The following is a 25000-nucleotide window of genomic DNA, read 5'->3' as shown; positions in this document are numbered from 1 at the left end:
AAATATAAAATAAAATTGTTTTTAAGAATAAAACACTTTCTGTCTCATAAGCACATTCACACAGAAAGGTCAAAATGCTGAATGAGTTTCAGTATGTGATATTGTATTTTAATGCCACTTTATTGAAAAGCCATACCTTTATTTTAGAGAAATTGCTAATTATTTTTAGTCCAGCACCAATCTCTCTCTCTGACACACACACACACACACACACACATATATACATATATGTGTGAGAGAGAATGGGTTGGTTTTGTGAGTGTTAAGAGTAAAAATGAGCAATTATTCAACCAGAGAGATGTAGAGCATCTGATCCAGTATCTATAATGATGTTTTCACGGGCTCATTTGATCTTATTACAGTGGTATTGATGAGGGGGACACAAACGCTAAATTGCTTTTATATTCGTTTACACACAGAATAATAGAAGACATCTGATTAAACACAAAGGGTACTCAGAGAAATAGACATTTTAATAATGCTCTAAATGATTTGCCTGACTTTACCATAATCTTACTTGAAATAAATGAGAACAAATAAACTGAAAAACAAACACATGAACACTTTTTATTCACAGCATAACCCATCTTGCACAGCAGTCTTCAAATCAGTTTTTTTGTCATCAAGTGTGATCCATCACTCTGTAATACAGGAAACGGTTAAATGTAACATTTTTAGGATCAATATCATGACTGTAATTCTACCTGCTTATTATATTTCTAGGTGTGGTTCACAATTGTTGTCTTGTCATGTTATTTTGCAGAGAGCATAATAAATTTAACCTTATCTTTAGCCCACCATGCTCGACTACTGCTTAGAATTTCAAGTGTAGAACATTTACAATATTTAGAAAGAGTTGTAGCATGCTAATTGGAGTAACAATTCAATTTATACCATGGTTTATGTAAGTAAGGGGCTTCACGTAAGATGGTTCTTTGTCTCCAGGTCGTGCATAAAAACTGTGTAATGCACACCTCGCCATGGACATATATGGAGATTTTTATAATATATTTTGTTCAGAAGCAGCTGTATAATGTATAGTGCCTTACAAACTGCAATGAACAAGCCAAAGGTGACAGTGGCAAAGATACAACTCCTTTAGATAAGGAAGAAACCTTGGGAGGAAAGACCATACAAATGTTCATTTGACCAGATATAATTCAGCCTCTGATTTTTACATTTTGGCAATATCATTGATATTTATAATATTGACTTATTTGTTCCAGTCATTGTGAATATAGTCACAAATAAAGGGCACTAAAGGACATGCATCAGTGTTAGCAAGCCCTTCAGCTGTGACTTAATTTACAGTATAACACCACTGAGATGGGGTCTGAGATGGTCTGTTCATCTCTTATTAATCAAATCAATGACACTAAACATCAAGTGCAATGCAACAACATGCACACAACTCTGTCAACACCCCCACCATATACTACTGTATATTAGTGCTGTGCCAATTAAATCATTTCGATATATTGTGATTCTCATGAATAAGTTCTTTTATTGATATTTCACATTTATTCAAGTTCATTCATATGACTTCATATAATTCAGGTAATGAATAAGCAGATATAAACTCTAAACAGCATTCATCTGTGTGGTAATAGCTGCACCGGGTGATGAGACTAAAACATATCCCACGTGATTAGTGCAATTTAATCACCCAAATATCTATATTCTTTTTTACATCCACGCAGTGATTTGACTTTAGTGAAAATAAAGTTCACCAGACACATGGTTTATACTTGTGAAAAAGGCACTTCTCACTGGATTTTATGTAATCTTAAAATCTGACATGGTCTGTGATGACCTCATATGATGCTGGTTCAAGCACTGGATTTTGCTGCATGAGGTAAGAAAGGGGTTATTATTTACTATTCATGCTGGTTGTCATGCAGATAAAATAAATAAATCAAGCATATGTTTGCTTGTGCCGCTTAAATTAATATGATGCGATTAGGCCTACTGATTGTCTAAGTATTTTTTATAATAGTTTTATATGGATTAAGTTTTAAATCATGGTACTTGTGAATGTTAGATCTTTTGAACAGAATGTCTCCACAAGCAGAAAAAAAATCTGATTTTTTTACCTATCCAACTGAAATCCATTTAGTTTTTTGCAGTCTGAATCTGAAAAAACAAAAACACATGAAATCTGATTTGTGCAATTCCCTATCCAAACCACCAATTAAAATCAGATATTTAATAATGTGTCTGTATCTGAACGATTGGATTTAATTTTTTTCAGATTTCATGTGGTTTCTCGTCATGCGACATGAATAGTAAAATGTCAGGGTGTTGTGACAATAAAACAACGAATGCACTTCTCAACAGGTATTGAATGTGTCTTGATGGGCAAGCCTAGGGTGTAAAAGACCACAAAGCAATGTTAAATGTTTCCCTTCACATCCTGAAGTTAGCAAGCCAATTACCCTCTTCAAAAGTCACCTCTCCTTTCACAGGTCCATATCCCTCACTTAAACGTTGTAACTGTTAACTGCTCTTAACTTGTTGACTGCAACAAATGTGTTCAGATTTGGATACTGCCCTCATGAAAATCGAAACATCAATTATTGATGTCTCACGCACGGTGAATCTATGCAAGTTTGCCTCGCTACAATGACTGTTTACATGGGCAGTCATAATCGAGCTACAACTGAACTACTGCGGGTTTTTGCCTTGTCAGGCTACAGTCTAAATCTGTCTGAGTATACATGACACGATGTGTAAGTGAATTATTGATACAGACTGGTATGTCAAATTATTAAATGTGTCATGTTTCTTAATAAATGTGATTAAACATCATGTTGGCAGTTTTTTATGACATATTGAGTACAAATTTGCCCTTCATAAGGTACAAAGTGCTTGTCACTGGGGCAGTACCCTTTCTAAAGGTACACAAGCTCAAATATTAATTTTAATACATTATTCGGGGGAAATCAACCTACAAATGGCTTACTTACTGTAGGCTATAATTGTCTCTGTGATGAGAGACATTATTTTAACATCAGAAAAACATCACATGAGGATGTTGGTTCACATTCTATAAATATGTATTTACATGCATTACCGGTCTGAATTGGCTCCATACAATTAGCGCTTATAATTGAATTCACCTTTAAACCAGAAAGAGTTTGTTTTCAGAGTTCAGCCTTATCAAAATCAGCTGAGGACGTCAGTGAACTGTAACAGACTAAACTGTAAGTTGACAATGTAAACAGAGCACAACGATCTTTTGGGTTTCAAATATTCATTTGAGGGGTTGTTTTCAAGAGGACCATGAAGAGGGCACTTTAAGTGGTTTGATGATAGTGGTGTGTCATTTAATTGTATGTAGATCTCAGATTGACTGTTGTAGTAGTTGTTAATATGATTGCATGGTAAATGTATTTATCCTCACTGGTGTGGGCTATTTTTTTTATGTATTCCGCAGACTAAAGAAAATGATTTCTGTCTGTGTTACATTCATACTAATGGCCATTCAAGGGCTGATGCATTTACTATTTGTTCTTTATTTGCTTCATCATATGTGTCATTGGCAAGTCTTCTGTGATCAAATACTGTATCCTGGTTGTTTGCAACATTCTGGGTCATGGGCGAATGTTTAGGGGCGTGGCTCATGAATATTAATTACCTTATTATGCCGTTGGTTAATCTGTGTAGAGCTGTAGATCACGTGACTTAATTAATATTCATGAGCTAGCCCAGGGCTTAACCAGGTGCCGAAATTGGAATCCCTGCCAGAATCTCACTGTCCCTCGCATGCACGCGCATGACGTCAGTTGACGAGACAGCGAGTTTAGAACTCTTCCGTCTACAAAGCCGTTTATAATCCATCTTTTCCACACAATTAACGCCAAGGCAACATAGGAATTTGTTAATTAAATGCATGAAAGTGTGAATTAAAAAGCATTAAGTATATTAATTTGGATAAAGTAACAACAGAAGCAGAGATGTAGCCTACGCTTGTTATTCTGAAACTGAGCAGAGGCTTTGACAGTGCAAGCATTAGAGGACAGTTTGTGCACTTCTCTTTGATTTGGTCTTTTGCCAAACACAATGTGCTTTACATTTCCATGTAATTTAACTACAATGTCCAGCTGCCTCAGCGTTTGTGATGTTGGATGTGTAGAAGTACACCATATGTTGCTAGCGTCACAGTTGTGAATAATCTGTTTGTGTAATGTGCATTGTTATATGTATATTATGTCAAATGTGTACATACAAGTTCAATAAACATACTAAAGTACATTAATAAAACTTGTGTATATACAATGAGACCGTACATAAGAGAATAAGTAACACATTGTTATAGATAGTAAGGCACATAGTCAAATCTGACAATGGAAGTGAATATATGAGGGTAAGTTAAATAAGTGAGCCAGTATGTTTGTGGATGGCATACTCACATTTTCACCAAAGGGGAAAGGTAAATCCCAAAATAGCTAAAGGATTTAATGATTTTACTTTGTAATATACTTAAACATTTATTCCCACAGTGCAAGTATTACTTGCTCGTATACTTAGTGCAACAAGGAAATTTCTGCTTATTTCTATATAAAGATTAATCTTATCTGTAATACCAATTTCCTTTTGCTATAGCATATCAACTGTAATATCTATTATGCATAACAAAATGGGTTTACCTGTAGGCAGAATAATTTCGGCAATGTCATCTGAACACCTGCTAAAATTATATTGCTCTCCCTCAACTCAGCATTATGAGGTCTCATCACATTTACACTGGTGACATATCTTCCAGTGGAGGCTGTGTCCTCAAGAGCATTTGACTGTAGCTTTAATAAAATGGGTTTACCGGGGGGATTATAATTTTGACAATGTTATCATTACACCTGCCGAAATTGTAGTGCCCTCCCAATCTCAGGATGAAAAGATCACAGAGACATCACATTTACACTGGTGACATATCATTCTATGGAGGCTGTGTCCTCAAAAGCATTTGACTGTAGCTTTAATAAAATGGGTTTACCAGGGGGGAATATCATTTTGGCAATGTTATCATTACACCTGCCGAAATTGTAGTGCCCTCCCAATCTCAGGATTAAAAGATCACAGAGACATCACATTTATGCAGGGGACATATCTTTCTGTATAAATTCAGCCTGTATATAAATGATCTTCCATCTGTGTGTGATGATGTAGGTATTTTGATGTATGCAGATGATGCTGTCATATATGCATGTGGTAGTAATGCTGATCAAGTAGCAACAAAGCTCTCATGTATAATGCAAAAAGTTTCACTTTGGCTTAAGTCCTCAGATCTTCACTGAATACTCAAAAAAACTGTAACTGTACAAAAGGCCAAGCTTTAATAACGCTGGTGCCCTCCGCTGGACATTTATTTGATTGCACTTACATGTATATTTTCTCTGAATCACGTGACTCTTATTTCTGTAATTTGATTGGTTTAAGTCAGCAGAACTGAATGTCAATCAAAGACTGTTCATGTCCAAACATGTACCGAAGTTGTTTTGTATTGATCTCCGTGCTGATCTGGTCCATTTCTAAAGGAGTTTTGTTCATACTATGTGCGTACATCTTAAAAGTTTGTAGTGAAATACTTTTTTCATGCATCTATTGTTGGATTGAATTACTGTTACGTTATATTGCAATACTAAATGTTCGCTTATTCCTTTGAAGTAGTCAATGAGCACGTAATCTCAATTACACATTCATTTCAGCATAAAACACGCTGAATAAAGCTTTAAATGCAACTGTTTGAATTTTATATAGAAATATTTAATTCTGCTTTAACTGATAGTTGATTTAAAGTGAACGTGTATAAACCTAAGGAAATTTACATCTGCTGGACTTATATAAATATGTCCTTATCTTTATGTTGTTGCATTATTACTTTATATTGTTCAGTTATTACTGATTCTGTCTTATGATCGTATCTATATTCATTATTGTTATTATTGGTCATTTATAGAACCACACTGATACTGATGTATGAATCAAATGGGAAGAGTAAAGAACTTTGTTGTGGACATTGTTCTGCCTGGACAATCTGTAGCGGTTGCCACATAGTTTAAGAACTGCACCTTAACAACTTTCATACAGTAACCATGTACTTTAATAAGACATGTAAACCAAGAGCTCTTCCGTATGTTTATGTTGATGGTCAGAAGTTAAATAATGTACAAGAAGTGAAATATTTAGGGGTTATCTTGGATTCAACTCTTCTTTTAAAAAACATATTAAAAAAATGAGTAATACATTGAAATATAATATAGCGACGTTTAGACATATTAGAAACTCTCTTACTTACGAGGCATCATGGGTTTATTTGAATGCAATGATAGTTTCCCATATTACATGGTGTATTTCTTGTTGGTCGCAAGCAAACGAGATAACTTTAAAGCTCATTATATCACTTTATAAACAGGCTATAAAAGTATTAGATAGGAGATCTTTGCTGTTCCATCGTTGCGGTATATTAAGTAAATACAGGTTATTAAGCTTTGAAAATTGAATTGTCTATTCAAATGTTAGGTTTGTTTTTAAAATAGTTCATAACATTGCTCCTCCCCCTTTGAAAACATTTGTACATCTTTGCTCAGAACAGATGATAAGGGCTTCCAGATCTACTGCACGGAGAGATTGCAGAATTCCTAAAAGAAATTCTGCATTTGGGTAGTTGACAAATATGCAGTAAAAAAACTATTTTTTTTTGTAAAGCACAATAAAAAAATAAATAAAAAAAACATCCATTTATGTAGTGTAAAGTCTGATATTTAAGAAAATGTAAGGGGTCACTAACTTGGTCAATTCTTTCACTGTTTTTTGAACATTTTCACTGAACTGTACTGTAAATGTGTCCTATGGTGTGACATAACAAAAATGAAGAAGAAAAAAAAAGTAAGTTAATATACAAAGAGCATGAGAGAGATTTATTTTCATTGTTAGATGCTTATTTTCATATGGGTTTTTTTTATTTATTATGAAATTATGAATACCCCCCCTCCCCCCCATTACCTGTTGAACTTGTTGGACTAAACTTGTTGATTAAATGCAAGTCAAAATTTGCTGTCATCCTTTCAAAAAAGTTGAAAATTATACCAGTTTAAGATGAGTGATTATTTCTACCCTAATACAATATTCAACAGCTTTTTTAAACAAACTTTGAGTTAAAAAAAAATGTTTTGGTTCTTTTATGTGTGTCACGCTAAAGGACAGAAATGGTAGTTGTTGGATTAAAGAGAAATAAAATGTATTCAAGCATTTTTATTTAACTGAATGAAAGATTTTTTAAACATAATTGTTGCATTTTTCAAAGCAACATTTAAACTATTTACTTTCTTCATCATTCTCTTAGGATCTCCTCCCTTCTGTGTGGATCCCTGTTAATTTTCTCTCTCTCCCAATCATTTTTCTCCCTCAATTCTTTCTGTCCAAAAATGAAAGAATCCAAAAATGAAGGACCACATTTTATACTTCAGCAGTTTGCATGTAAATGTAATCTTCAATAGAGTAAAGCATATTTGGCCTGCTGTCCGATACTGGAGGGCTCGGAGCTTGAGACTCGACTTGAGTCCTGATTACACCAATCCCCCCCGGACTTTACTTACTTGGGGGTCGTTTACACAACAACGTTTTCAACTAAAAACGGAAAACTTTTTATGTGTTTTGGCTGTTCGTTTACACGACAACGGCGTTTTGGGGCCTGAAAATGCAAACTTTTGAAAACGGGTTTCAAAGTGCACGTTTTTGAAAACGATGCCTTTACCGTCTCCATGTAAACATACAAAAACGCGAATTTGTGAAAACGATGACGCGTATTACGTTTTCAGTCTATAGGCATGCGCGCGAGTACTTCAAAACAACGCGCGAAACATTCAAAACTACAATGGCAGACTACAGGACTGTGTTTGTGCTGCTCAAGTTTGAGTTTATTGACGCTTCTCCAGCAAAGTGTAGATTTACTGCATCACTACTACAAACATTTTCATTGTTTGTATTCATCGCTCTGTGGAAGAATGCTTATGTGCGCAGGCGCGTAGTGTTTCTTTACACAGTGACATCGCCAACTACTGGCCTGGCATGCATAATACAGCATTTTTTGTCATTTTCGCGGATCCGTGTGAACCGGGATCGTTTTGACAATGTTGTCGTCTGTACGTGAAACTTTTCAAAAACACAAAGGAAAAACTTTTCCGTTTTTAGTATATCATTGTCGTATAAACATACCCTTAGATGAATAGTGAATATTTGAAAATAGGTGGAGATGGGGAGGTGGCAGGATGCCAAGAAAATCTGTCACGGGAAGCAGGTAAGCTGTGTTTGTACTCCTGCTCGCGGACTGTGATTTGTCAGATTAAAATTGGCATGCTGCTCCCGAACCTCTGTTAATTATCTTTTATAACTATTCATTTTCATGACACTGAATAGCAGTATAATCATACATCATATCATCACTATAACAGTACAAATGTTCTGCAAAAACAGCAGAAAGTATTTAATTTGTTTAATTATTGCAATTAAAATACTGAAAATGGTCACCAAAAAAACAAAAAAAAAACAAAGGATGTTTCAGCCTTTTGTGTGAGTTAATGACCTAGCTATTCTTAGCTAACATGTCATTAGCAGTTAGCAAGACACATTTGCAAAATTTTCCATAATTATGCAGTTTAACATAATTATTAGTAAAAAAAAAAATATATAATTTAGGGGTGACACACCAAAGGACAACAAAAGGTAAACACTTTTAGAGCTTTGAAACAAGTTAAATATTTGAACAATTTAGAGACAGAAACTTGTGCACATGTCCTGGCCTTAACAGGGGGCTTCAGAAACATGACCTTGAATGGGGTTATAGAAACTAAATAAAGTCGTCCGTGGAATTGCCCGATTTAAAATGAGGATATGGTGTCACACCAGAGGATGTGGTTTTCAGTGACAAAATGTATCAATTTCCTACGCTTTTAGAAATATATGGATAAAAAAAAAAACAAATTGCCATTTACTAAAATAGACACTTGTAAATTTATGCCAGTGGTATTTATCAACATTTTTATGCTCTTCTTTTTAATTTATAAAAGTTAGAATTTATTGAACCTTGCTTGAGTCACACCATAGGACAATTTTGCGATTTGGCTCAAAAAATTAAAAAATCTAATGACAATGCAGTTTGTATAATAACAGGTCGATGTAAAGCAAAGAAATGTTTAATCATTTAATGAATTTTTAAATGATGACAATACTATTTATTAATTTTTTATCTTGTGTGACAGTGAAAATGCCATGTCATGTCAACAACCCATTTGCACAATCTGCTTTTTCATACAAGGCAATTAAAGAATGGAATAAGCTAACCGATGATCTTAAAATGTGTGTAGATTTTTAAACGCTCACCAGAAATTTGAAAAATTGGCTTTTAGGACTTCAAATTGTCATCATTAATTTTGTACGATGTTAGTATTTTACTGTTAATGTATATGTGTGTATGTATGTACATGTATTTGTATGTTTTTTTTATTTATAGTATTTTATTTACCTGCCCAGGGACTGCAGATGGAAATTAGCTAGTAGGTAAATCTGGTGCAAAGCATCTCTTCTCTTGTGAGATTAATGTTTTTTGTGCATGGTCCCTGATAAACAAATGAATAAAAAAATAAATAAAAATGAAGACATAATTGAGTGAATCCAATTTAATTCAAATAAGCAGTTTTAAATGTAATTTCAAAGGAAGACTTTATTAAGTGAATCCATCTTAATCTAATTAAGTAGTTTAAGCATTTCCTGGCCAAACGTGTTAGAGAGCTGGGAAAAAGGACCCAAGAGCAGAGGAGATAAATGTCTTTTATTAACAGAAAGCTCAATAATAAAGTCAGGCGGGCGAGGATAGGGTGCTCTTCTGTAAGTGTTGCAGTGGAGGTCCATAATAAAGTCAGATATCTCATGTATTCAGATAGAAGACAAAGGCAGGCCTAACACAGTCATAAAAGCCTGACTGAGGCCTCCACACAAAGTCATAAATCTTACTGATAAAAACCACGCCAAAATCAAACAAAGGGAGTCCAAAACAGACTACAAATCCCATGAAGCCTTGCTCACTAAAGGATCGAACTCACAACTCCTATTGGATGAGGCACACAACAGAACGCCCCTCAACCATGACATCATCAGGAGTAGAAATACCTCTGAGATCCTTCTGGGCATCGCTTCCATCAACTTTGCTCGCCGTGCATAGACGAAGCTCATTGCTGCTCTCAGGTGCAGCCTCGTGGCACAAGGAAGTAACGTATGACTTGAAACTGTGGCCATACAATCTACATCTCGCTGGACGAGTTGAAATTACTCTGTTTTCCACCGAACACTCTAACGGATCCGAAGGAGACCGCCGAGCAATCCGCATCTTCATCCGTTTGCCAGCAGACGTGAAGAAAGAAGTTTTCTCTTCCCTCTTCAACCAAGTCGACATCGCTGATTTCCCGCCAGCCCGCCGAGAATCAGCAGCCGTACCGCCCGCCGACAGAGCGAGGAAACGGCCTCCCGTCATCACCCGAGCCTCGAGGAATCGAGTCGGAGTCAAACGACGGATGAACACACATTCTACCTGCGTCCTCATGCAATTCAAGTAAGAGGTTTACATCTGGGCAGAGATAGAATATTATAGTGTGTTATTCTTGTGTATCAAGGTTATTACTTGTACAATTTACATACTGCCGAGTCCGCTCATTGCTGCTAATAATGCTTAAGGTATTACTGTAACATACTATTATCACGAATAAGCTATTTGCTGTGTTGCAGTCCAACCACGTTGGACTGTTGTGTATTTCCGCCATCGCGGGTGAGACCAGCACACTGAGTTTATCCATTAAAGAACCAAAGACCGCGGGATGGTTTACGAGCCATTCACCACGTCTCTGAGTGATAATCTAACAGCTGCTTTCTCTCCCACGACTGCGAAACCAGCTTTGGTGCCGCCATTTTATTTTCTCTCTCTCTCTCATACTAACCACACACACACGCGACCCCTCACAAACATTCCCGCACACATTTTTGGCTAGTAGATAACTTAGTGGTAAAGCTCAGCTTTGTCCCTGAGTTATCGTACAAGCGGAGACACGTGGTAAATGGGCAGACGCCATTAACCGGCTTCTCTCCGCCCACATTCGCGGCCATATTCTCTGGACGGAAATCTTGCGTGACGTACTCTTCACGAGAGTCATGTCCGCCATTTTGTGCATGTCACTCCTTACACACACACACACACACCCATTCACACAAACACACACACACATACACACACACACACACACACACACACACACACACACACACACACACACACACACCCCTACCTTTCATGTGTTATAGGCTTATTTTGGTTACCATATCTAATCATGTCACTGTTTAGTTTGTAGTTGTAAGTCGGAAGTTTATTGACTGCATTGTATTGATTATTAATTGATATTACTGCATCAATAAACTTTGTTATATTTCAAAGAGAATAGTTTTGGTTTGTTTTGCATACACCTGTGACAAAACCTGGCAGGGGTTGTCAGTGCTCGGATTCAAGCCTTCATTGTTTCCTTTTGAATGTTGATGATCTCCGGATGTCGATTTTCCTAAAAGAACAATCTAATATTGAGACTGTTATACTGTCTGGTTATTAGTCCCTGATTCCAGGGTGGTGCCCCGGCAATATTAATCCTTATTAATATTCTATTGATTTTTGATAATTGATAATTATCTTTGATGATTGTTGAGTTTGAAGGATCAATAAGCCAGTGTCAATTCTAATAAATGTTTCATTGATTTTAATAATTGATGATTATCTTTGATAATAATTAATATTCTGTTGAATTTGATAATTGATGGTTATCTTTGATGATTGTTGATTTAAAGGATTAAAAAGCTAACATTGATTCTCATCAATGTTCTGTTGTTTTAATAATTGATAATTATCTTTGATAATTATTGATTATTGCTAATAACCAAACCCGCTTCTGAACGTAGCGCACATAATTAATGGTGTCCCGAGGATAGAATTTAATGAGTTAAAATCTATTATTTAATTTAAATATTAATTAATAATGAATAAATATTAATTATTATTTTTTTCTGACCTAAACAACCCATAGCACCTGCACGGGTGAGGAGAGGGTGCTCTTCAGTAAGTGTTGCAGTGGAGGTCCATAATAAAGTCAGATGGGCGAGGAGAGGGTGCTCTTCAGTAAGTGTTGCATTCGAGGTCCATAATAAAGTCAGATGGGCGAGGAGAGGGTGCTTTTCAGTAAGTGTTGCAGTCAAGGTCCATAATAAAGTCAGACGGGTGAGGAGAGGGTGCTCTTCAGTAAGTGTTGCAGTCAAGGTCCATAATAAAGTCAGATGGGCGAGGAGAGGGTGCTCTTCAGTAAGTGTTGCAGTGGAGGTCCATAATAAAGTCAGGTGAGTGAGGAGAGGGTGCTCTTCGGTAAGCGTTGCAGTCGAGGTCCATAATAATGTAAGACGGGCGAGGAGAGGGTGCTCTTCAGTAAGTGTTGCAGTCAAGGTCCATAATAAAGTCAGATGGGCGAGGAGAGGGTGCTCTTCAGTAAGTGTTGCAGTGGAGGTCCATAATAAAGTCAGGTGAGTGAGGAGAGGGTGCTCTTCAGTAAGTGTTGCAGTCGAGGTCCATAATAATGTAAGACGGGCGAGGAGAGGGTGCTCTTCAGTAAGTGTTGCAGTGGAGGTCCATAATAAAGTCAGGCGGGCGAGGAGAGGGTGCTCTTCAGTAAGTGTTGCAGTGGAGGTCCATAATAAAGTCAGGCGGGCGAGGAGAGGGTGCTCTTCAGTAAGTGTTGCAGTGGAGGTCCATAATAAAGTCAGGAGGGCGAGGAGAGGCTGCTCTTCAGTAAATGTTGCAGTGGAGGTCCATAATAAAGTCAGGAGGGTGAGGAGAGGGTGCTCTTCAGTAAGTGTTGCAGTGGAGGTCCGGAAAGATCTGCTGAAGATAGGTGTGATGCGAAGCAACGCCCATGACACAAGAGGAATCCTCCTCAGCAGCGATCAACAGGGCAATAATAGTGATCTGTGGGGTAAACACCACCTCAAGAACAGCGCAATCGACTGCACAGGAGACAAACAATAAACCAGCAAACAAACAGGGGAACACACGGGATAAAGTAACAGAATGAACCAGCAAAAGCCGGAGCCATGACAAAACCGGTTCAATCAAGTTTTTCCCATTTGACCTTTGCAGCAGATAATGAAAATCTCTTCAGTTGATTTTTTGATAAAAAAATACATTTATACCTTTACAACTGTTTTATTTAAATTTTTATTAAGATGTCTACAAGAGTTGTCTAAAAGTTCAGAAATGTAATTTAGTGTGTGTTTTTAACAGTATGTTAACGGTTAAAACGGTCTCCTTTGAACTTGAGTGATTTGATCTAAATTGATCATTTACTTCATTGCCATTTCACCAAACATACTAGATTACATTAAATTCCACCACACACAATTATGTATTTGGTTAGATTTAGTGTAAAGTGCAGTTTTAAGCCCGTTTAAACTGGACGCGGCCGCTGTGCATGATGAGGGCTGAATTTTCATCAATCGTGACAACCGGCGGGCGTTACGCCGTTGAACGAGGCGACCGCGGGGAAAGCGTGATGGCAATTAGGTGACACGGCGGGGTCTAAAATCTCTGTGTGATTGTGTCTCCTGGCATGCTGAAAACAATAGTAAAAAAAGAGCGAACTGTCCTAAGTTACGGAGTGAATGAAGTCCCAGTGACAGTGGAAATGTGAAGCGCTTTTATTAGGCACTGCCAGGCGACAGCACTAGAGAGATGAATTTTCATTGAATAGGGAGAAAGTCAAGTCATAATAAGCCGTTCATGCAGCAAAGAACGGCTCATGCAGTGAAACGTCCTGGTTACTTGCGTAACCTCCATTCCCTGATGGAGGGAATGAGATGTTGTGTCGATGTAGTGACACTAGGGGTCACTCTTGGGAGCCCGAAACACCTCTGGTCTTTGAAAAAAGGCCAATGAAAATTGGCAAGTGGTATTTGCATACCACTCCCCCGAACATACAGGTATGAAAGGAGCTGGTATGCAACCACTCATTCAGGTTTTGTGCTGAGGAGCCAAAACAAGGTCCCGACCATTTCAGCAGGTAGTCCAGCATTGTGGCAGGAGGGACACAATGTCTCATTCCCTCCATCAGGGAAAGGAGGTTACACAAGTATCCAGGATGTTCCCTATCTGTCACTCACTGGACGTTGTGTCGATGTAGTGACACTAGGGGTCCCTATGTGAAATGCCACAACTTGCTGAACTGTGTTACGTGAACTGGCAGTGTGTGATGGGCAGACCACTGTGTGCCTCAAAGCCAGCGCACCAGGCCAACACGTAACCTCCCCCAACGCTGTTATGAGTGTCGAACGGCCCTTCGGGGACAAGTCGACTGCCCAAAAAGATAGAGACAGGCTAGCCCAGTCGTGACCTCTTATCCTCTCTTTTTTTCTCTCCTCAAAAGGGGGGGGGGGTTATTTTGAGTGTAAATATGTCACATGGTCTTGCCGAGCTTTGTTGGAAGTATGTCATGTGGAGAAGACCACCCTTCCAACCTCTCCTGGAGGAAAGAAAGCACCAATCCAACTGCACATCTCTGTGGGTCTTCTCATTGGGAGGAACACCACTTAGACATGGAGATTCCAGAGGTCTGGTCGTGGGTGCCAAATGGTGCCCCCGTCCCAAGAAGGTCATTCATCAGGGGAATTCGCCGGGGGGGGGGGTGGGGTGGTTAGGGGCTGTCGTGAAGAGCGTGAGGTCTGAGAACCACATCTGGGTGGGCTAGTAGGGTGCTACCAGGATGACCTGCTCCTCGTCCTCCCTGACCTTGCACAGAGTCTGTGCAAGTAGGCTTACTGGGGGAAACTCATATTTGCGTAGGCCAGGAGACCAGCTGTGTGCCAGCGCGTCTATGCCGAGTGGTGCCTCAGTCAGGGCGTACCAGAGAGGGCAGTGGGAGGATTCTTGGGAGGCGAACAGGTCTACCTGTGCCTATCCGAATCGACTCCAGATCAGCTGGACCACCTGAGAGTGGAGTCTCCACTCTCCCCTGAGGGTAACCTGCCATGACAGCGCGTTCGCTGCAGTGTTGAGGACGCCCGGGATGTGAGTGGCTAGCAGCGACTTGAAGTGCTGCTGACTCCAGAGGAGGAGACGGCGGGCGAGTTGTGACAAACAACGAGAGTGCAGACCGCCTTTGTGGTTGACATATGCTACCGTTGCCATGTTGTCTCTCCGAACTAACATTGCTTGCCCTGGATCAACGTCTGGAACCTCCGCAGGGCGAGCAGAATTGCCAACAACTCGAGGCAGTTGATGTACCAACGCAGCCGCGGGCCCGTCCATAAGCCGGCGGCTGCGTGCCCGTTGCAAACAGTGCCCCAGCCCATTTTGGAGGCATCTGTCGTGACCACGACGCACCTAGAGACCTGCTCTAGGGGAACACCTGCCCGTAGAAATGAGAGGTCGGTCCAAGGGCTGAAGAGACGGTGACAGACTGGCATGATGGCCACGAGATGTGTCCTGTGGCGCCATGCCCATCTCGGGACTTGAGTCTGAAGCCAGTGCTGAAGCAGTCTCATATGCATCAACCCGAGCGGGGTGGCCACCGCTGAGTATGCCATATGCCCCAGGAGCCTCTGAAAGAGTTTCAGTGGAACCGCTGTTTTCTGTTTGAACGCCTTCAAACAGGTCAGCACCGACTGTGCACGCTTGTTCGTGAGGCGCGCTATCAATGAGACTGAGTCCAAATCCAAACCGAGAAAAGAGATGTTCTGAATCGGGAGGAGCTTGCTTTTTTCCCAGTTGACCCGAAGCCCTAATCGGCTGAGGTACGAGAGGCCTGAAAGATCTGGACCGGGCAGTAAAAAGTGCCTCCCACAAACTTGTCAGCTCTTCGTGGACTTCCGGGAAGAAAGGAATGGGGGCGGGGTGTGGCTTTGAGTGGCGCCCGGGAAAGCATGTCGTCATCTTCGCGTCAGCCTGTGACCGGGCGACCACACCCAAAGGGAGGAGCCCAGCTGAGGCTTCTGCATCCGACTGGATGAGCCCACTCTCCGATGCTGTGCTTGAGAGCTCATCACTTTCGAGCTCATCCAGAAGCCCGATCGGGGCAGATGAGCATGCTTGGGAATGGGAGGTCCGCGGGGGGATACCCGGGGGAGGCGGTCCCATTGGGGTCTCCAGATCGCCCCCAGTGCTAGCCGCGCTGGCCTCATACCCGTGGGTAGAAGGACCGAGGTGGGGAGCCTCTGGGGTGGCTTGCTTTCTTACGAAGGTAAGCCGCAACCGCATTGTTGCCATGGACATGTTATCGCAATGAGTCTCCACATGAACAGTGCCCAGACATGAAAGACAGTGATCGTGACCATCAGAAGGTGAGAGATAACGAGCGCAACCAGGACACAAAGGAAAGGCATCTTTAAAAAGACGCGTCTTTAAAAAGACGTTCCGTGCGTGCCGCTCTTTTAGAGAAATATACTCTTTTAGAGAAATATACTCTTATTTCTGCCGAAGCGCCTAGGGGCATTCTCTGCAGTGCACCAGTGCAGAGGAGGGAAAAGCGGCTGAAATGCGCCATCAGATCCAGCAGAGGTGAATGAACAGTCGTGGGAATTCAGTGAGCATGACCATTTGGCTCCGAAGAGAAAATCTGAATGAGTGGTTGCATACCAGCTCCTTTTATACCCGTATGTCCGGGGGAGTGGCATGCAAATACCACTCGCCAATTTTCATTGGCCTTTTATCAAAGACCAGAGGTGTCTCGGGCTCCCAAGAGTGACCCCTAGTGTCACTACATCGACACAACATCGAGTGAGTGACAGATAGGTAACAGACAGTAGATTACCCAAAAATTATAATTTTGTAATAATTTACTCACCCGTATGTTATTATAAAACCTTATGACTTTTTATATGCCTCTCAGCCAGTCTTTTCAACACAATGGCAGTTGATTGCAACTTAATAAAAAAGTGTAATAAAAACAGTCCATGTGACTCATGCATCTTATTCTAAGTCTTTTAAAGGAATACAATATAGTTTGAGTGAGAAACAACCAAAATTTAAGTCATGTTTCAGTGAAAATCCTGACGTCTGTTGTGCGTTCATGTGCATTTTGAGAGAAGCTTGTTCACAGTGACTTTTGTGTTCACATGAGAACTAAACAATGCAAATTTTAATGTGAATGCAAGCCATTGTAAACAAGCTTCTCTCATGGTATGGACACACAACACTGAGATTTTCACTGAAAAAATTATTAATTATTATTTGTTTCTCTCTAAAACCTAGCATATGTCTCCAGAAGACATGGAATATGTTGCACAAGTCACTGACTATTTTGTATGATACATTTGGGTCCTTTTAGAAGCATTCAGGTGAATGAATATAATCTGCCATATACTGTATTTAACTTGAATGAGACCAGTTGTTTTTTCATAAAGCAGATTTTTGAGGTTACCTGACTAAACATTTTTACAGTGCAAAAGGAAATTTCAAGTGCAACTGAGAAAGGTAAAAAAAAAAAAAATTCAAAAATATATTTTTAAAGAAAGTGTTTACTGTTATTGTTACAATGTTAATGGACAGTAACGTGCTTTTGTTGCCAATAATAAAGAATGCTTTATCTTTGAAGTCTGTGCCTGTTATTGAGACATGATGATTTAATAAAATTTATTTAATTGTAAATTAATCCACTCAATATATGAATAATTTTAATTAATGGATTTGTTATTTATGTATCAAATTAATTTTATTAAGCACTTTTCTAAACAATGGTGATCCTTTTTTATTTAACTCAATATTTGTGTTTAACTTCTATTTATTTTTGATATGCTCTGTTTGCATCTACTTATATTGAATAAATTACTTTTAAGGACCTCAGCTGATTGATAATTACAAATATTGCTTGTAGTCTGTTGCCATAATTTGAGTAGATCTACAGTAATATTTTTTTTACAATATACATGGGGGGGGGCTTCATATATTTTCTCAATGTTCATGGGGCCTTGGTGTCAGAAAGATTGAGAACCACTGGTGTCAAATTAAGCCATTTTTACTTTTCCTTTCAAATCCTTCAGAGCCACGAGGAACACAAAGGAATGAAAAATATTGATATATATTATCAGCAACTATCGGCATAGATATTTGCAGATAACTGAAAGTTCCAAAAAGGGACTATCAGCACTGATGAATCTGTAAAACGGATTAATTGGTCTTCCTCTTCTATACAATGTTCATTTCCACATTCAAAACCATTGTAAAGTAGCTGATATATGGACTACCATTCCAAGATATGCTTCTTGCCAACCAAAACAAGCCAACATTCAGGCTAATGATTGATATTGTGTGGCTTTAGAGTTGTAAATTGTGATTAATACACAAAATTATTTATTAAACAACAGTACATTTTGTTATATTGCTGTTCTAACAGCATTGTTTTTATGCCTACAGGTAAAAAGCTGTGAACACACAGACAAATGCAAAGGAATCATCTCAATATTTCTCTAAATTTATATTTATAATAATGTCAAAATGCAAGAGGAAAGCCAATATAAATCTTACACACAGAAAACTTTTCTGAAAACCCTACTTTGTTGTCCAGCTTACTTTATATAGAGCCTACATCTAACCACAATTAAATAAAAAAAATTTTTGCATAGATTTATATGTACAAAATGGGAATCAAACCAGTTAGGACCACATCAAATCCAGACCGTCCCCGGCAAAAGACCTTTTGCTGACTCCATAGTCATACCGGAACACTTCACCTGTCTGAATGTTCCTGTTGGTGATGAAAAGTATGACCGGTGTATTCTCTACTGAGTACAATCTAAGCCTGAGATTGGCCCGATTGGCAGAATGTTTGATGTGTCTGCTAAACGTTGTCTTGTCTGGATGGCATGTGCAGTGCTCCTCATGAGCATCCAAACACATGGCCTGTCCATTTGTGTTGTAAAGAAAAACAAATGTCCAGCTTCTCCCTCATTGTTCTGGTGAACATCTAGTCCCTCTTGCTTCATGACCAGTTGTCCTTGGTAGTCACAGATCACTTCACCGCAAGAAAACGGTTTGGTGGTGACCCTGACCCTTCTACCCTTCTGCCTTCAATCTCCGTCACTTCGAGTCCTTTCCAGTGCTGCTTGAAAATCATCTTTTGGATCACCTTGCTGTCTGCTGCTTTCTTGATGGTTCATGGAGGCCTCCAGTCCTTCACAACTTTAGCAGGATCTGGTACATTTTCTGTCCATCCCTGCTTCTCAATCCAGGTGAGTACTTTGCACTCAGATGGCTGACATCGACCGAAATGATCTACTCTGCACATGTCCAGACGTAACTTGACTAAAAGAGCCTTTAACTTCAGACACTTTTAGGAATGTGGAAGTCTTGTTTAAAAAAAAAAAATTCACACTCTCACTAGTTTAGTTCATTTGTCCACTAACAGTGTCTGTACATGAAATTTTGTGGATTTGATGGATGGCTTACTTCCTGTATTTGTGATAGCCTAGGCCTGTGTCACTTATTAGAAAGTTCATATTATTATTATGCTGTTGAAAGTAATCCAGAGGATGTAATTGTATAATTAATTAGTGATCTAGTGCTACTGTAATTATGGTATTGTGGTAATGTATAGCCTTTATTGTACAAGGTAGATCTTGCTGCAATAACATGATGAAAAATTAGATCTCATTTCATAGAAGTGTGAGCACCCCTGCTGTAAATGATGGTGATGGAGGCGTTCCTTTGTTTGACTACCATACATAACATAAAATAATTCTCATATGACAATAGCCTCCTCCCCTACAGTCTACATTTCAAGTTCAAGGATATCCACTGTTAAAAACACTAGTTTTTTTTAAGTTCAGCAAATGCATGATGTTTCCAAAGTCAAAAAGTAATCATGTTAATCGTAATCTCAGTATTGACCAAAATAATCGTAATTATGATTTTTGCCATAATCCAACAGCCCTACTAACAACAATATAACATACATTTAAATACATTGTCATCTGCTGTACCCAGAGTTGGGAGGGTTACGTTTTTGAAATGTATTCCACTACAGATTACAGAATACATGCTGTAAAATGTAATTTGTAACATATTCCGTTAGATTACTCAAGGTCAGTAACGTATTCTAAATACTTTGGATTACTTCTTCAGCACTGGTAGATTTTTTCACTTGTTTTGACTATAAAAACTCTGCCAGTACAGTAAGACAAAATACACATGTTAAAAATACATTCTCTGAAAAACCGAAATATCTTATGCAGTGTTGTTTCTAAAACAAGATTAATAAAATTGATCTTGTTTTAAGGATTTTTAGATATTTTTACAGGAAAACAATAAAAAAATATATTATCAAGAATATGATTTTTGCCCTCATATATCAAAGGTCTTACTAGAAAAAAAGAAATTATGATCCAACGTGAATTTTCTTGATAAAAAAATTTGATCGTGTCTGGTAACATGTGCATGTAAAATGGCTAGAAATATCATTTTATCTTAGCGTAAAGCTAACAATTTACACAAGGTTTATTTCTATTTCTTCTGCTCCAAACTTACTTCAAACGTACTTCTCTGTCTGCTCGTATGAATGTAACACATCATAAGAAAGTGTTTCACCGCTGTTCAAATGCTCTTTGGATCGCATCATTTATATGTATAAATGTTTTCCATCTGAAAGGACTAAATATTAAATGAAACAAATGACAATAAAATGCAAATTAATCTCTTCAGTAATCTATATACTTTTTGAATGTAACTGTATTCTAATTACCAATGATTTAAATTGTAACTGTAGTGGAATATAGTTACTTATATTTTGTATTTTAAATATGTAATCCTGTTACATGTATTCCGTTACTCCCCAACCCTGACTGTTCCTATAAATTGTGAGGGAAACAGTTGGTGTCTTTTGTGTTTTATTAAATATGATGATTTTATGATGATGATTAGTAGTAGGACTGTTAATAAATTGTTTAATAATGTCACTTGTATTTTTCTATTTCAGAGAGACGTCCAGTGTCTCACTCCTGTTTCATTTGCTTCATACTTCAGAAGGTAATAGTTTTTAGACAATAATATATTTTTGATTAGTTACTTTTCAGCTGCATTTTCTTTAGGCATTGTCTTTTCAGTAAATCCTCCCCAAAGAAGCTCAAATACAGAAGACAGTGATATTATTTTTAAGTATTGTATTGTGATGCCAAATATCTCAAGATAATGTTTGATATACTGTAGGATGAAATTAAAATAGAATAACCTGTTATTTCTTTATAATTCTAGAATTTACATTCATAAGACTTGAGTTTATTATGGAATGAACCTCTGTTAAAATGCACTATCACTGTGATTGATGTATTTTATCTTTAGGGAGGAACTCCTCAACAGGAGTCAGTGAGTTTCTAACAATGCTGTCGTGTTACTTTAAATTAAGATTGTGAATTCATGCCTGAGTTTTAATACAAAGTCACATGACCTCAGTATTAGCAGGGATTCTATTTTCAATCATTTTCACAGGAATTTGGCCAACTTACTCACTGCTCCTCGCTTCAGCCTCTCAAATGCTGTATCGCCCATGATACAAAAACCTTTATAGTGTTTTAAAGGCATCATAAGAGTTGTTATAGTATTGAGAATACTCCTGTGACCAGATAAGATTTGATACTGAAGTGGGCAATATGGCAATATTTGTTTTTCTGTGAGCCCCAGTTGAAGACGGAGAACTTACAGATGTGTCAACCTGGACAGATGTCTATTCCAGTCTTACCTACATCACACCAGACTTCTGCTTTTATATGGATGACTGTCTACTTGCAAGTTCTCTTCAAAATTAGATGTAAATGCAAGTGAATGGTGGCCAGACATTTGAAGCTTCAAGAAGCAGATAAAATCAGCATAAAAGTAATCCATAAGACTACCGTAGTTTAATCAATGTCTTCTGAAATGATCCAGTCAGTTTTGGGTGAGAACAGACCAATTTGTAACTCCTTTTTTAAGGTACATCTTGCCATTGCAGTTTCCAGACACAATAATGATTTCTAGCTCGATTACACTTCCTAGTGTGCATAAACAGTGCTAAATGGCGCTAGGAAGTGTAATCAAGCTTAAAATCATGAATGCCAAGGAGGCTGCTGATGTCAAGATTTATAATGAAAAAGGAATTATATTTTGTTCTGTTCTCACCCCAAACCGATTGGATTTCTACAGAAGACATGGATTAAACCAATCTAGTTTTATGGATTAATTTTATTTTGCTTTTATGTGCTTTTTGGAGCTTCAAATTTGTAGTCACCATTCACTTGCATTGTGTGGATCTACAGAGCTGAGATATTCTTCTAAAAATCTTCAGTTGTGTTCTGCAGAAGAAAGAAAATCATACACATCTGGGATGGCATGAGGGTGAGTAAATAATTAGAGAGTTTAAATGTTTTGTGTGAACTATCCCTTCTAGAAAATCTTTAGATATATTTGTAAGCATATTTTCACTAAGGGATTGCTTAACTTAAAGGGATAGTTCACCCAAAAATGAAAATTCTCTCATTATTTACTCACCCTCATGATATTCCAGATGTGAATGACTTTCTTCAGCAGAACACATTTGAAGAAAAATAGAAAAACATCTCAGCTCAGTAGGTCCTTAAAATGCAAGTGGATTGTGATCAGACTTTTGAAGCTCCAAAAATCACAGACAGTCAGCATAAACTTCATCCATACAACTCCAAATGTTAAATTAATGTATTTTAAAGCGATAAGAATGCTTTTGTTGTGATTTAAATACTCTTTAAATATAAAGTATCGCTTCTGGTCAGCAGCAGTATACACATTCACGAGATGCATACACGTCTCTCATGTGACTAATTCGCATTGGCATGTTATGGACGTAATCTCAGGTTTTTCTCTCAGTTGAGACATCCAGGATAAGCACACAAACACACCATTGTGAGTAAAGAAACAGATAAATACAGATATAAACCAAAACCAATGAAGCTTCTGTACAGCGTTCCTCCTACTCAACTGTAAACAGCACCGCTCTTCCGTGTGTCACATGTGCATCAGTTCTCGCATGAAAATGGCAACATGATTACATCACACGTGCATACTGCTGGTGACCGGTAGAGATACTTTATAGTTAAAAAGTATTTAAATATTGATTTTGTTTCACACCAAAACCGATCATATCGCTTTAGAAGACATTAATTTAACTGCTGGAGTCGTATGGATGAAGTTTATGCTGACTGTCTGTGATATTTGGAGCTTCAAAAGTCGGATCAACATCCACTTGCATTATAAGGACCTACTGAGCTGAGATACTTTTCTATTTTTCTTCAAATGTGTTCTGGTGAAGAAAGAAAGTCATACACATCTGGGATGGCATGAGTGTGAGTAAATGATGAGAGGGTTTTCATTTTTGGGTGAACAATGCCTTGATTTCCGCCCTTGCCTCGTTAAGGGAAGTTTCGCATTCTCAACTATCTCGACGATTGGCTAATCCTAGCTCACTCTCGGGACATGTTGCGTGCACACAGGGACCTCAGCCGATTAGGGCTTCGGGTCAACTGGGAAAAGAGCAAGCTCGAGTTGTTGGCAATTCTGCTCGCCCTGCGGAGGTTCCGGCCGTTGATCCAGGGCAAGCACGTGTTAGTTCGGACAGACAACACGGCAATGGTAGCATATGTCAACCGCCAAGGCGGTCTGCGCTCTCTTTGTATGTCACAACTCGCCCGCTGTCTCCTCCTCTGGAGTCAGCAGCACTTAAAGTTGCTGCGAGCCACTCACATCCCAGGCGACCTCAACACTACAATGTAAATATGCATTTGCCTACTTGCACAGACTCTGTGCATGGTCAGGGAGGACGAGGAGCAGGTCATCCTGGCTGCACCCTACTTGTCCACCCAGATGTGGTTCTCGGACCTCGCGGTCCTCGCGACAGCTCCCCCCCCCCAGCGAATTCCCCTGAGGAAGGACCTTCTTTCTCAGGGACGGGGCACCATCTGGCACCCGTGACCAGACCTATGGAATCTCCATGTCTGGCCCCTGGACGGGACGTGGAAGACCTAAGCGGTCTACCACCTGCGGTGGAAGGGCGGCTGTCCCCTTCCACCTTAAAGGTGTACGTTGCTGCTATAGCAGCACACCACGACACAGTGGACGGTAAGTCCTTAGGGAAGCACAATCTGATCATCAGGTACCTGAGAGGTGCCAGGAGGCTGAACCCCTCCAGACCGTGCCTCGTTCCCTCATGGGACCTCTCTGTAGTTCTTCAGGGTGTACAGAGAGCCCCCTTTGAGCCTTTGTAGTCACCTGAGCTTAAGGCACTCTCCTTAAAGACTGCCCTCCTGACTGCGCTCACTTCCATCAAGAGGGTAGGAGACCTGCAAGCGTTCTTTGTCAGCGAAACGTGCCTGGAGTTCAGTCCGGGCTACTCTCACGTGATCTTGAGACCTCGACCGGGCTATGTGCCCAAGGTTCCAATGACACCTTTTAGGGACCAGGTGGTGAAGCTGCAAGCACTGCTCCAGGAGGAGGCAGACACAGTCCTGTCGTTACTGTGTCCGGTGCACGCTTTACGCATCTATTTGGATCGCACACAGAGCTTTAGGATCTCTGAGCAGCTCTTTGTCTGCTTTGGTGCACAGCAGAAAGGAAGTGCTGTCTCCAAGCAGAGGATCGCCCACTGGCTCAACTATGGCATATAACGCCCAGGACGTGCCACCCCCGGTAGAGCTATGAGCCCATTCTACCAGGGGTGTAGCGGCCTCCTGGGCCCTGGCCAGTTGGGGAAGGTTACGTGTTGGCCTGGTCTGCTGGCTACGAGGCGCACAGTGGTCTGCCAGTCACACACCGCCAGTTCACGTAACACAGTTCAGCCAGTTGCGGCGTTTCGTATAGGGACCCCTAGTGTCACTACATTGACACAATGTCGAGTGAGTGACAGATAGGGAACATCCTGGTTACTTGCGTAACCTCCGTTCC

The 25000-nt window shown here is 39.4% G+C and overlaps 1 protein-coding gene across 1 annotated transcript in view; it reads left to right on the top strand.

The window, feature by feature from the left end:
- The window catches only part of LOC127432701 (ribonuclease inhibitor-like), a 275817-nt gene that overhangs the window by 68635 nt on the left and 182182 nt on the right, over positions 1-25000 (top strand). The gene's annotated exons all lie outside the window — the stretch shown is intronic.

The sequence above is a fragment of the Myxocyprinus asiaticus genome, chromosome 42, assembly GCF_019703515.2.
Source record: "Myxocyprinus asiaticus isolate MX2 ecotype Aquarium Trade chromosome 42, UBuf_Myxa_2, whole genome shotgun sequence".
Taxonomy (NCBI): Eukaryota; Metazoa; Chordata; class Actinopteri; order Cypriniformes; family Catostomidae; genus Myxocyprinus; species Myxocyprinus asiaticus.
Note: the sequence above shows the minus strand (reverse complement) of the source record. Positions and strands in the feature narration are given on the sequence as shown.